At 43.8% G+C, this 15025-nt stretch overlaps 1 long non-coding RNA gene across 1 annotated transcript; it reads left to right on the plus strand.

The window, feature by feature from the left end:
- The first annotated feature begins 1 nt into the window (after position 1).
- Positions 2 to 5726, plus strand: LOC115942151 (uncharacterized). Its single transcript, XR_004076774.2, has 2 exons — positions 2 to 143; positions 2701 to 5726. It is a non-coding gene; the product is annotated as an uncharacterized LOC115942151 (long non-coding RNA).
- The last annotated feature ends 9299 nt before the right edge of the window (positions 5727 to 15025 follow it).

A 15025-nucleotide genomic window follows, 5' to 3' on the forward strand; every position in this document is an offset into this window, starting at 1 on the left:
CCACTTCAGGCGGCCCCTGCCAGCTGCAACAGACAAATCGCCGAGGCGGGGGAGACGTTCAGGGCACCGGGATGCTGAAGCCTTGGGGTCCCCATTCCCGAGCCCAGCCCGAGCGCCGCCTGAGCGTGGCGCAGTTACTTTGGGTAAGTGAAGACCGTTTGGTCCACAGCTGGCTGAAAAGCGCAGGCCCCCGCCGGCCGCGGCTCCAGCCAACCTCTCGGCCTCCCGGACGCCGCCTGAAAAGCGCGTCGCAGAGTACCCATGTCCCGAGCGGTTCTAAACCCCGTGGCCAGTTCGCTGGGTTTATTTATTTTTTTAATGGCACAAAATGCGCGCGATGCGCGCTTGAACGCCCCAGCTTCCCTGACTGTCCTCTCCGCCAAGCCGCGGGGCTGGAAGCCCGCCGCGCCGTCCCGGGCCGGCTCCGGGCGCTGCCACCGCCCGCCGAGCATCTGACGCGGAGCCCGACACCGGGAGCCCCGGGCCAGGAAGCTGTCAGGCAGGGGAGGGCCAGCGCCAGCTGTGGACGTTCCGGGACAGCCCCTCACCCAGTCCCTGTCCCTGCCCTCAGCGCGGCGCAAACGCAAAAGCCTCCGTGGCTGCAGCTCCAGCCCCGGTGGCCGCCCGACCCCTGTCGGGACCCTGGCTGCACCCACTGGAGAAGCGGTGGCTCCGGCTCCCGAGGTGGCGGCGGCTGTTCCTCGGTCCTGGCCGCGGCAGCCGCTGCCCCGCTCCGCCCGCAGCTGTCCCAGCTGTGGCCGCCCGTCCGCCTGTGGCACCCACAGTCTCTGCCGCTGCTCCCGCGGCCCCCTCCTTTCCCCACCTCTTCAAGTATCGTCTGCGCAGCGGTTTCTCGCGAGAGAAATACTTTTTTAAAAAAAAGAAAGAAAAAGAAAATGACACCCCCTCCTACATCCCCCTCATCGCCACCCCACCCCTCGGCCCCATCCATCCTCCCTTTCCACTCCCCTTTGCCAGCCACCGCCTCGGCGCGGGGGCCTCCCTAGCTCGCAGGATTAGCGCAGCTGGGAGGAGGCGGAGGTGATCAGGTTCTGCCCGGCCTGGGATTTTTTCGTTTTGGGGTGAGGAGCTGGGGGAATGGGAAGAAGTGGAGTAGTGGGTTAGCTCTCTCTGCCGCTGGGAGGTCTAGACCCGAGATTAGCCTCTCCCGTGATCTGGGAAGCCCGGCGGGCGCGGAAAGCTGTGCCACCTGCACCAAGAACGCACGTTGGAGACGGCGGCCCCGGAGGCCCCGGCGACCCCGGCGCGAGGGGAGACGCGTCCTCGCTGCCCGCGCCTCCCCGGCGCCGCCTCCCTGCGCCTCTCCGGCCCGGCACCCAGCGGGGACCGGAGTCCCGGAGGCTGGGGCAGGGCGCGTCGCGGGTCATGGCACCGGTAGCTACAGGGGCTGGTGTGCGGGGGTGGAAGGGGTCTCCGCCGCTGCCACTTGCCCCCTGGGTGTCGAGTGCCCACTCAGGGCACTGCTCTTCGAGGCTCAGGTCAAGCCACCCAGGCTGATCCAAGATGCTGCAAGTGCCTGAGTAGGATCCCTCTGATTCACAGGCCTGTGAATGTTGGAATTGGAGATCTGGTATGGGGGTGGTGAAGGGATGGTCCTCCTGCCCAGCCTACAGCTAACTAAGATTGGGCTTCTCCTAGACAATCCTAGTTCACCTCCCCAAACACACACACACACACACACACACACACGCACAGCCTCTCCAGGACAAGCAAGGCACAGTGTCTTTGGAGAATACATTATTTATGGCATCCTTATATGGATAAGGCTCAGTGTTGCCTATACTCTGTAAAGGCTTGGAAGGGCAGGAAATCGCACCCTGGGCCCTGGCCGCTGGAACTGGAGACCCCAGAAAATCCCCGTGTGGCAGCCACAGTCGTCAAACCAGAAGTAAGAGCTCAGCACAAAAAGGAATCCTGTTGAAGGGGGCTTTCCTTATTTGCAATTGTTTGTGCCTAGATAATAGGGTATAGGGACCTGGGCAAGTTATTTAACCTCTTTCCGATTGCCAGATGGAAATAATAATGTTGACCACACAGAGTTATCAGAGCGATGATGAGCCTGCTGAACAATGACAAGTGAACTTGGAAGATGAAAACAGTGAAACTGTCAAAAATATAAGCCCATTTAAAGTCATAGTTCTAGAAGTATGTAGTGCTTAAGGTCTCACCTGTAAAACTTCTCTTAGCAGATTTATGAATTAGAGGCTTGGTCACACACTCTTGGCTGACATTCATCCAAGACGTAAATTTACTGAGCACCACCTATGTACCAATTGGTGCATGACTGAACCTGGCTCTGTGGTGAGCAAGGCAGAAATGTGTTTTCCTTCACACAGCAGATAGTCTACAGGGAAACTTAACTTGAAAAAATAATGATCCAATTGTTAAATGCCAAGAGGAAGAAATACTGGATGCTTGCTTGAAGGATATATAACAGGGGGACTTGACCTAAGCTGGGACTGATCAGGGAAGGCTTTCCTGAGGAAGTGTATTTAACTTATGTCCAAACACTTACCTAGACTTTACATATGGTAGTGGCTCTCAACCCTGGCTATACAGAATGACCTGGGACCTTAAAAAAAAACAAAACAAAACTGACAGCACGAACCAGCCCCCAGAGTTCTGATTGAAATAGCCTTGACTGGAACCTTGATGTGGGCATTTTTTTTTTTTTTAAAGCTTCCCAGGTACAGAAAGGTAAGGGAGTTGTTTGGACCGGGAAGAGGATCTAAGCAGAGGAATCATGGCTCAGGAGAAGCATGGCTGTTGGAGATCCAGGAAGCTCCCACAGTATTCTGGACTGTTCTTCACCCTCTGAGGAATCTGGAAACTCTGCCCACTTTCCCTACACTCCAGCAGCATGTGAGACACTGTAATCTCTCTTAGAATCTTCCACTCGGTGACATGATGCACAGCAGCAGCTGAACACAGGCTTTTCTAAGGCTTTTGCCCACAAAACAAAGAGCAAACCTGGGTGCCCTGCAAGCCCCCTTCCAAGATTTCTGAACAATTCTATTAGGTACTCCTAACTCAACTCCAAACTGCCTTCCCAGGTTTTACCTCTAAGGGAGAGATTTAGATTAAAGTTTGCTTCTGGCCTGTGCCCTTTTTTCCCTCCTCTTTTCCCCTTGGCTCCCTCCTTCAGTAGAGCAGAGACTTTCTACTTCCTCTTCATATTGGTTGGGAGCTCTACACCCCACAAACCGCCCTTTTTGGGCAATAAGTCTCATGGCTTAACCAAAAGGGGGTAAGAGAAAAAAAAACAACCCTGTTCCCTAGAAGACAAATGCCACTTTTAAATATGTAAGAAATATTCCCATTATCTAGGCAATCTACATATATTAGAGCAGCATGTTACCAGTAACAAAATTTGGTTAACAAATACAGAAAATTATGTCTTTGCAAAAAGATTTTCTTGATGCCAGTTGATCCAGGAACCACTCTCTTTTAAACTCATCACAGTTTATAACACTGTTTGTAAAATAAGTCCAGGCTAGAATTCCCTTGTTTCTCCTCTGCATTTCAAAGGATTCTCACCCACTGTAAGAGAATCTGCTCAAATTCCTGTTGTTCATGAGGAATTTTTGCTCATGATGTCTCTCTTGTTCAAACTTCCTTGCACCTAATTGAATCATTCACTTAATAATGTATTAATTGTAATACATAATTATAGTATGTGTGTCAAGCACTATGTCAGGCACTGACAATGAGAATATTTACATATTGTTTGGGTGAACTATAATTTTCTGTAATTATTATATTGATTCTCCCTAGCTGGATTACAGACCCTTAAGGACAAGGCTGTATTCCTTATTCAAGGAAATTTGTACAGTGTCCTGAAAACTGTTACAAAAGATAACTACTTTGTTGGCTGCTGTTTGATCATTTAGTATTCTGGCTTCCAGACCACTCTCATTACTCTATATCTACTGAATAAATATCTGTGTCAGCAATCTTGGTCTACAAGAAAACTAACTCTAGATAATTTAAACAAACAAATAAAATTGCTTAATGTATTATCAGGTTATGAGATTGCTCATTGAACCTGACTCTGGAATAAAATGGGAACTCATGCAGTTCTGGGTAGAGGCAGCAGAAACAAATGGAGAACCTCTTCAAGGTAATACTGTTTGGGTGAATCAATTCCAACCATTTTCGTCCTTCTGCCACCTCTCTTAGGGTTCAAATTCAAAGGCTAGGGTCCAACTGGCCTAGCTAGTTTAAGGAACCTGCCCACAGTCCTAGTCAGGGGATGATGGAGCATCCTGATACATGGTCCTAAAAAGATGCATGCCATGGGAAAGGGGTTACTCCATAAAGGATGACCAAAACACTATTACCCAAAACTGGGGGCATAGATGCTTGTCAGACATACACACACACACACACACACACACACACACAAAATGTCTGGATGTCCCTGTACCACCTCAAGAGCTTTCAAGGATGTTTAGAGTTTACTGAGATAAAGCATTTCCAAGAGCCTAAGAAGAATACTCTAAAATCAGATTCTAGGTCTTTTATTGAAAACTAAAGCATTATTTTGTGAAATGAGTTAACTAGAACTTTCATGTAGCCCCAATTCTCTCCATTGATGGTGGCAAATAGATCCTTTATAATACAACCAGTCATAGCATCAAAACCTAGCTTTGGACTCAGAGTGGAATACTGCTCACATTGTAGAATTTTGAAGTTACAAAAACAGAATGCATATATAACAGCTACCAGAAACCATACCTACTTACATCAGACAAACAATACCAAATCACATACATCATCTCATTTAATCCTCACAACTTTTATGGTAGATTGAAAAATATGAGCACAATATTTCTTATCATCTTCCATCAAGAAGTAGAGACTATCAGGTGCCCGGGTGGCTCAGTTGGTTAAGCATCTGCCTTCGGCTCAGGTCTTGATCCCAGCGTCCTGGGATCGAGCCCAGAGCGGGGCGCCAGTGCTCAGCGGGGAGTCTGTGTCTCCCTCCCCCTGCTCTAGTGTTCTCGCTCGTTCTCCCTCTCTCTCTCTCTCAAATAAATAAAATCTTTAAAAAAAAGAAGAAGAAGGAGAAGGAGAAGAAGTGAAGACTATTTCCCAACTATTTCCCTTTGAATCTGATTTGGTCTTGAGGCTTCCCTTAACCAATAGAAATATGGTGGAAGTGACGTTGTATGACTTCCAAGGCTAGGTGTTAAGAGACCTCACAGCTTCCTCTTTTGCCTTGAGATGTGAGGGTAAACATTGGCCTCAAGATGTTAGGGCTCTAAGATAGCCATGCCTTGAAAAAGTCCAAGATGAAAAACTATGTCTCAACTAAGCTGAGACCCTCACCAAGCTGCCAGCTAAATGCAGCTACAAGCATGAGCTCAGTAGATCAGCATAATTGCCCAGTGAACTCACAGAATAAAGATATCATTGTAGTTTTAAGCCTCTTAATTATTAGGGTAGTCTATTATACAGGAATAGATAACTAATACAAACTTAGGAGGGAAAATATTTCTGTCTCAATTTTAATAGATAAATAAACTCACATTCAGAAAAGTCAAGAAACTCACTCACATTCATAAAACTGGTACTAGAGGCAGGGCGAGGTTCAGAACCATGCCTTTGACAACAAGTCAAGGGTACTCTTCCTTTCATCACCACTACTTCGTCCACCTGCCATAAAAATGCCAGTCAAGATCTAGGGTTGATGTAGATGGTAGCCACTCCCAGTATCCATAACACATGGTATTATTATGGATAATTCATTCCTTGAGCTTCATCGCAGTCTTAATGCACACTGCATCCTATGTGAGAGCTCCATTCACTGCATGCTACAGTCACTAAGCTCTCCCCAAGAAATGAAAGGATCCTAACAGCTGCTTTAGTCAACTTTCCTGCCTCTCGGCTTCAGTTTCTAGTTCCTACTCACATAGAACAATTCCTTGTATATAGCAGGTGTTCAATGAAGAGTTGTTGAATGCACAGATGAATATGTGAGCTTCCTTTCAAGATGGTTATACGATGGCAACTTAAAAACCTCACCCATTCTTCCTTATCACTCTGTGTGTTGAAGAAAGCCTTAAGGCTCCCAGCTACTGATGGAGCCCTGCCACATCACATTGTCTGGTTGTGCTTTAGACGTTCCATCTTGGGAGGTAATAGGAGTGAATGGGTCTTGGCTTTGAAAAAGAACGGAAGGTCGAGTTAAGTTGCCTGCTTGCTAGCAGAGTACTTCTATATATGTCCCATTTATTATTGTTTTTGTTGCTGTTGTTTAGTTCATGTATTCATTTAACCAACTTCAGTTGAAAGTCAGGCACGATATGCTAGCTGTGGTCAGAAGCTGAGGATTGGACTGTGAAGGAGCTGCCATATCTGCCTGTGAGAATCACAAGGTCTAGGGCATTGGAAGAGACCCCTTTAGTGACAACTACCGTTTCTCAAGCCTGGGTTATGCGAGCACTGTATTCAGTGGGAAGTTGGTAATGGTCTTCCCATTTTACAGTTTTAGAGAGTTTGAGTTTAAGGAAGGGCAGTTTAAGTTGACATAAATAGATATTCCTTTTAAGGAAAATTTGTACATGTTTCTGTCTGTATTTATACTCGGGCTCCTAAAAATTCCTGCTTCAATGTAAAATTCTAGCTTTGTGAGGGGGGAAAGTGAAAAAGAAAAAAAAAAAAACTTTAAAATGTATGCATGCTATTCAACATGGAGGCGGAGGTCGATAAGCTGGAACTGATGTTCCAGAAAGCTGACTCTGATCTGGATTACATTCAATACAGGCTGGAATATGAAATCAAGACTAATCATCCTGATACAGCAGGCAAGCTGTCACCACCAAGTAAAGAAGAGAAAACTGCGGCAGAGCAATTAAAATCTTTCATCTTTTATGAAGAAATGGACTTGCAAAAGGGAATTCTACTGGAGAAGAGATCTATCCCAGAAAGATTTAGGAAGATGTCTTGTTAGCACTTGATGACTAGAGGTGGGGGTGATGGAGAAGAAGAAGATTTGGCTGGAGTGACTGGATAATGATGCCTTTCACAAGAGAGGGGACTATAAAAAGGGCAGATATTATAGGAATAAAGTTTAGTGAAAAGGATGGAATGGGAATAAAGAGATTTAAAAATATATATACACACACACTTAGTCTTATAATTTCGAGCAAGGAAGTCACATAACTCTATTTTGCATCTGTTTTTGTATAATTGGGATAATATGGATGTCCTTGCCTATCATGAAAGGATATATATACTATCAGTCAGATGTGAATGAGCATGCTTTGGAAATTAAAGGATAGAAAAAATATTTGTATTACATTATATATATGTATATAATTTTACTTTTGAAAATTCTGATTATAGATAATGGTCACATTATTAATGAGACTACTAATATGTGATCTATAGTCCTCCACAAAAGCTAACTTTAGTAATAATAAATTGGCTTTTCTGTGAAAAAAAATAAAAAATAAAATGTATGCATGCTAGAGAAGGAATGTGATTTTTTTCATTTTAATTATTTTCAGAGGTTTTATTGTAGAAATATTTGAGGTATTTCAAGAAAATGGCATTTTTTGTAAGTATTTTCCCATAATCCCACCACCTTCACACAATTGTTTTTATTTTTTTTTTTTGCTTCCCTCTCTAGTCTGTGTCCATATGGTGCAGTTTACACAGTCTAACCAAGGTGTGTGCGTGTGTATAGTTTTGGGTTCTGCCAAAGAGGGAAGAGAACTTGTTCAGCACTGCAGTGTTTAAGCTTCACATTTTGCAGATGGGGTTCCTGGGTGAGGTTTGCCTAGCTGTACTTCTGGCAGAAAGCATGCACAACTGTTAAATTATGTTATTGAAATAACTTTCATTACCTCAATCCCCCAAAGCAAACAGTTCCTCCCCACCCAAAACAAAAGTTCTGCTTCCCACACTTCATTTCATCTGTGTTTGCCATGAGTTCTGTGACCCACCCTGGTATTCCCTGTCATTTTTTTTTTTTTCTACTAGACATAACAGATACCAGCTCAACAGCAGAGGGGAATAGAGAAAAGGCCTGGACAACAAGAAAGGACATAACATTGTAGCTGTCACAAATTAAAAACACCTTCTCTCTTAGCTCCATTCAACAGCATTTGCCAAACACCAGCTCTGTGCTCCACACTATGGTAGACCCTGCAGAAGCCACCATAGAGTGTCAGCACTGGGTCCTCCCAGAAAGTTTACACCCTCTCTCAGGAGGGAGACATCAAGTGCCTATAGCAGAGATCAGCAAATTTTCCATAAAATGACAGTCACTAAATATTTTAGGCTTTGTGGGCAGAGGCAAAAGAAAGCAAATTTCCACAAAATTTACTGACAAAAATTAATATTTATGGGCACCAAATTTAAATATCACATAATATTCACATGAAACAAAATACTAGTCTTCTCTTGAGTTTTTCAACAATTTAAAAGTGCAATAACAATTCTTAGCCCGCGGGCCGTATAAAAACAGGCTGTGGGATGAGATGAGGCCCCTGGGCTGTGGTTTGCCAACCCCTGATGGAGAAGACGGAAGCAAGCACAGAAAATGCCTGGGGATTAGCCTGCAAAATGGGCGGCACCAAGACAGAAGTCCAGGGAGGAGAGAGGTGGGGTGGGGTGGGGTGGGCTTGTCCAGTCAGGAAGACTTAATGGAAGAGATGGGATTTGAGCAGTGCCTTGAAGGGAGGGTAGGATTTGGCTGCCTGAAACAGTCTGGGAGAACATTCCAGCGGAACCGATGAGCATGAGGCAAAGGCAGAAAGGGAGGAAAGATCATGGGCCAAAGGAGACTATGAGGTGTTTCCCCATCCTTCACTGTGACATACCTCTAGCTCCCCAAGGCTTCTGTGACACGCCCTGGGCCCAGTGCTGATGGAGGGGAGGGGTCCTGAGGGCTTGTGGGAGGAGGCCTTTAAATGACCATGATTAATCATGTTATATGAATATTTACAGTACTCATCACCCAAGCTTGTTGGAAACACTGAGATTGGATCAGTAGTTTAAAACTGATAGAGGACAAATTAGACTTTATTTTTCTTCATCAGGAGACTGTTCAGGTTTCAGTTAGTCACCTATTTTAAGGAATTTCTGTGGACAACTAGCTTTTCTCAGGATCTTAATAATATTCTAATCATGCCAGGAAATGCCACATGCCCTAACCCAAATTTTCATGGCCAATCTCAAGGTTTGAATCAAGTTAGGAATGACAGGTAGCTTTGCTTAGTGACATTTATTTTTTTCCTACAGGTTTTTGTTTTTACTTTCAATCTAAATTTTCTCTAAGAAGTTAGTAATTAGTGGATACTAGTAAATACTGGATACCTTAAGAATAAATGTTCTTCCTGGCTGACTTTATCTATTCCCATGATTTCACCTCCTTCTCATAAAATGCTACTAACTCCCAGATCTGTATCTCCAGCCCAAATATCTCCCTAGAGCTTCAAATTTAGCTGCCCAAGTTCCTGCTGGGTGTCTCCACCTCATCCTCCCACAGGCTGGGCAGCAGCCTCCAAGATCATCCCCAAAGATCTCCACCTCTTGGTACTCATGCCCTTGGGTAATCTCCTCCCCTTGAGTGTGGGCTGGACCTAGTGACTCACTTCTAGCAGCTAGAGGGTGGCAGAGGTGTTGAGATGTCACTTGTGATATTAAGTTACAGAAAGACTTGGATTTCATCTTGCTTGCCCTTTCTTGCTCTCCTGCTGGCTCATGTTGCTGGAAGCCAGCTGCTGTGTTCTGAGCTGCCCTATAGAGAGGCTCTGTGGCAAGGAACCAAGAGAGCCCAATAGCCAGTGAAAACCCAAGGCCCTTGTACAACAGTCCTGGATGAACCCACTTCTGCTAACAACCACGGGTGAGCCTGGAAGCCTTCCACTGAGACCACAACCCCAGCCAACAACTTGATTGCAGCTGCAAGAGACCTGGAGCCCAAGGCACACAGCTGAGCAGTGCGCACAGAGACCCACAGAAACTGAGATAATAAATGTGTGGTGTTTGCAGCCACTAAATTTTGAGCTAATTCATTCCACAGAAATAGATAACTGATATAACAGCGAACTCCCTAAACCTGTTCCTTCCCCTAAATTCTCTGTTTCTGTTGCCAGGACTGCCATATATCCACTCACCTATGCTAGACATCCTTCATTTGTGTTTCTTACATCTACAAAAGCTCAGATGCTTTTGTATTTTTCAATCACAATTGACATGACTTAGCTGGAAATTTGCCTCCTATGAGTTCCATCTGGAAATCAAGCCATTTGTGCTACGTAACATGCTGCAGCAGAAAATGTCTCTATTTCTACATGATTTTCTGCTAGCAACAATATTAGTGACATCATGTTAGATAACTTTCCACAGATAATCAACCCCTGGGAAGTGTCCAGAGTGATAGAATGGGAGAAAGGAGAGCCTGGGAAACTAGAAAATGATGCCTGTAGCTTGAACGTCAATCGCAGAAATAGGGATGGGACAAGCATGGGATTAGAAGACAAATGTGGGTCCTGGTCTGGGCTTCACTCCTAATCTGCTGTGTTCTTGGCAATTCGCTTTACTTCTGGAAGCCTCAGTTTCCTCTTCAAGAAGACGAGGGGGTTAAATTTCAGTGGAATGCAGAGCCCTGGGTGGGTTGCTTCAAGATGAATTAAGGAGCTTGTCAAACTTCAGATTCCTGTCCCGAATACTCACACCATGCTGATTCAGTAGGTCTGAAATGTGGCCTAGAAATCTGTATTTCTAAAGTGACCAGCTCTCCGAAGTATATCCAGGTATAGAAATCCTTAACTTTACCCTCTCAAAGGAAATTTACAATTCTAGTGCTATAATTGCCAAGCAGTTTCTATTTTATGCCAATTGTACTTTGCGTGTACTTTATAAAACATACAAAAGATTAAAAATTTATAGGATGATTTTGTGTGTGTGCATATATGTGTTAAGGGGTTCTATGCACAATTTCCAAGGTGTGTGGGGGTGGGGGTTTCCCCACAACACCAAGGAGCAGTTCTTGGACACCAGCTAGGTGTCCCATAATTCAACTCACTTCCGACACTATCTACCAGAGATAGCATCATATTCCACGGGCTAAGGAATCAGTCTCCTGAGGTTGCCCTCCACTTGAGATGCCAATCACACACCCGCTTGGTTATCTGTGCTTCTGGCCAACTGACTACAGGCTGGAGATTCCAACAACCCCCTCCTTGGGTTACAGGTTAAGGGCTCACTCCTACAAGACTGCCCCCTCCCCTTTAGGTGTCAATCGCAAGTCCAGGTTGGCTCCTGTACTTCTGACCTAACAGCTATAAATCAGACGTTCCCATCACCCTTCTTGGGTCTAATTAATCTGCTAGAGTAGCTCACAACTCAGAGAAACATTCTACTTACTAGATGACAGGTTTATTATCAAAACAGATAACTTGGGAACAGCCAGATGGAAGAGATGCAGGGGACAGGGGGTGGAGCTTCTATGCTATTTCGGGGTGCACCACTCTCCCTAAATCCAAACATGTTCACCAATCTGGAAGCTCTCCAAATTCTCTCCGTTTTTTTTTGTTTTGTTTTGTTTTTATGGAAGCTTCGTTACATAGGCATGATTGATTAATTCATTGGCCATTAGTGATTGATTCAACCTCCAGCCCATTTCTTCTCCCTCAGGAATCAGGGGTTGGGACTAATATTTCTACCCCTCTATTCATGGTTGATTCTGCTGGCAACCAGCCCCCATCCTTAGGTGATTTCCAAAAGTCATCTCATTAACATAAACCCAATTGTGGTGGAAAGGGACCTGTTATGAACAATAAAACACCCATTTACCTTTTTGTCTCTGAAGCTTTAAATATTATAAAAAAAAGATGCTCCCATTCCTCTCATCACTCAGGAAATTCCAAGAGTTGTGGAAGCTGTGAGTGAGAAACTGTGGCCAAAGACCAAATATATATGAGAAATATATTTTGGTAACCTGAATGACAAAATATATATTTCCTATAAATCATGATATCCCATTTTCTCCCATTTTATCTTCTTCCAAAATCCTAATGGATCTCCTTGCATAGTGACTAGAACACGTCCACCTCATTGGGATACCCACCGGAGACTATGACAAGTCTATTGGAATTGGGTGAAGAGAGGCACAAAGGTCCAGGAATACCAAAGATAAACAGGTTAGCAGGTGGGTTTCTTATATTCATTCATGGTACTGCTTGGTATTGCATGGAATAATGAGAAGTAAAAGATACTGGCCAAAAAAACTTATAAACTAGATGAGTGTGTGTGTGTGTGTGCGCATGTGCACACACACAAGAATTAGCTAGCCCTTCTTCTCTGAACCTGAAAGCCAATCTCAACATAGTGTCACATTATATTTGTTCAAGCTGCCACAACAAAATACCATAGACTGGGTGGCTCAGATAATAGACATTTATTTCTCACAGTTTTGAAGGTTGGCAAGCCCAAGATCAAAGTGCTAGGCTAAGCAGCCACTGTGGAAAACAGTATGGAGGTTCCTCGAAAAGTTTAAAATAGAATTACCATATAATCCAGTAATTCTACTACTGGGTATTTATCCAAAGAAAACAAAAACATTAATTCAAAAAGATACATGCTCCCCTATGTTTAGTGCAGCATTGTTTACAATAGCCAAATTATGGAAGCAGCCCAGTATCCATTGACAGATGAGTGGATAAAGAAGATGTGGTATATTATACATATATAAATATATATACACATATAAATATATATTATACATATATATAAATATGTACACAAACACAATGGAATATTACTCAGCTATAAAAAAGGAATGAAATCTTGCCATTTGCAACAACATGGATGGATCTAGAAGATATAATGCTAATTGAAATAAGTCAATCAGAGAAAGATAAATACCATATAATTTTACTCACATGTGGAATTTAAGAAACAAAACAAATGAAAAAGAAAAAAAGAAACAAACAAAAAAAACCCAGACTCTTAAGAGAACAAACTGATGGTTGCCAAAAGAGAAGTAGGTGGGGGAATGGGTAACACAGGTGAAGGGGAATAAGAGTACGCTTATCCTGATCACCACTGAGTAATGTATAGAACCGCTGAATCACTATATTGTACACTTGAAACTAATATAACACCATATGTTAATTATACTGGAATTTAAAACTAAATAAATAAATATTTAAAGCACTGACCTATTCAGTTCCTGGTGTAGGGGCAGAAAACTTTCCCTTCTTCCCTTCTAGGTTCTTTGGCTGGTCTAAAAATTAAATTCACATAAGATAGATTAACAGGGAAAAAAATTTAGTTTTGTATGTACAGGAGCTACATAAAAAATATGAAACTCAAAGAAGTGATCAAAGCAGGCAGCTTTTACATCTTTTAGACAAATAATAAATTTGTGAAGAATTGACAAGACAAAGAAGTTTGGACTTGGGGTAGTAAGTAAGTGAAGAAGCAACAAGGTTTGTTTACACAGTTTCGACCCTAACTTCCTTATTTCTGGTGGTAAGGGATGACTTGTACCCTCCTGGTTCAGGGAGGGTACCTGTCACATGGGAGATTTATTTTCTGCTTTGAAGGGGACTAAGGAAGATCAGAGTGCCCTTGTACCAACTGTTTTTTAGGGAAATTTAATTTAAAATAATATGCCAAAATGACGTATTTCAGGGTGGCATATTCTGCTCCCCTTCACTGGTAAGGACCATATCCCTGGCTTACAGATGGTGACCTTCTCTCTGCATCCTCATGTGGCAGAGAGCAAACAATCTCTCTCTCTTCTTCTAAACTTTTTTTTTTTTTTAAGATTTTATTTATTTGCGAGAGAGAGAATGAGAGACAGCATGAGAGGGAGGAGGGTCAGAGGGAGAAGCAGACTCCCTGCTGAGCGGGGAGCCTGATGTGGGACTTGATCCCGGGACTCCAGGATCATGACCTGAGCCGAAGGCAGTCGCTTAACCAACTGAGCCACCCAGGCGCCCTCTCTCTTCTTATAGCCACTAATCCCATAATGGGTGCCCCATCCTCATGATGTCATCTAACCCTAATTACTTCCCAAAGATCCAATCTCCAAATACCATCACACTGGGGGTTAGGACTTCAACATATGAATTCTGAGGGTACACAAATATTCAGTCCATAACACACACACACACACACACACACGAAACAGAACCTGACTTAATGAGAAAACATCTGACGCAATCTTCAATAAAAAGTTACATAAATTCTTACTGAAGTTCTCTTGAGGAGGTGTAAAGGGAAAATTGTGCCACACACACATGGCAAGACTTTCTCTGCTGTAGAAACCCTTCCCTCAACTCCTCTCTTCTCTTTCTCCAAATCTCTCAGATCAACCACTTCACCTACCCTCACCCTGGTTCTCTTCCTCTCCTCCCTCCACTCTCTCCTGGGATTCTTCAACCTACCTCCCTGTCCACAAGCCCTTGGTTGGGTAGAGTTATTTCTCCCTTCTCCCAGCTTCTCCCATGTGTTCCACGAAAGAAAAGGTCAGCCTGGGACCCTCCTTCAGTTGAAGGGTGACACAGGGTCATAGCTATGTCTAATATAATATTTTTAACCTGTACACTAAGAAAATGGAACCAACATACTTAAATACTAAGTAGGTAGAGAATTGGAGATCTAGATGTTCAGAGGAGAAAGTGAGAACTCTATGCCAGAGAGGCCATGGAGGAAAAAGGAGATGAGGGAAAGGTTGAAAACTTGTGACAATCTTTTATAGGTGAGTAGCAGAGCCCTTCTCTCCCATGGGAAGAGGAACTCTCATACAGGGAGGGCCAAAGACAGGGAAGTATCCACCTGTTTAGAAAATGGACAAAACCAGGTGGCCTATAAAGGAGAAGAAGAGTGAAAGACGAGATTAGGAAGTGGAGCCAGAAGACTGAGGACTTAAGGAAATATACCTCATTAAAGACTACAGAACATGGGAGTGACATGATTTAGAAAATTAATTCTCTGTCACTATGCTGGAGGGACAGAGGAACAGAAACCTTTTTTTTTT

This window comes from Leptonychotes weddellii, chromosome 9 (genome assembly GCF_054177405.1).
Source record: "Leptonychotes weddellii isolate Sample4059 chromosome 9, ASM5417740v2, whole genome shotgun sequence".
In the NCBI taxonomy this organism is placed as follows: domain Eukaryota; kingdom Metazoa; phylum Chordata; class Mammalia; order Carnivora; family Phocidae; genus Leptonychotes; species Leptonychotes weddellii.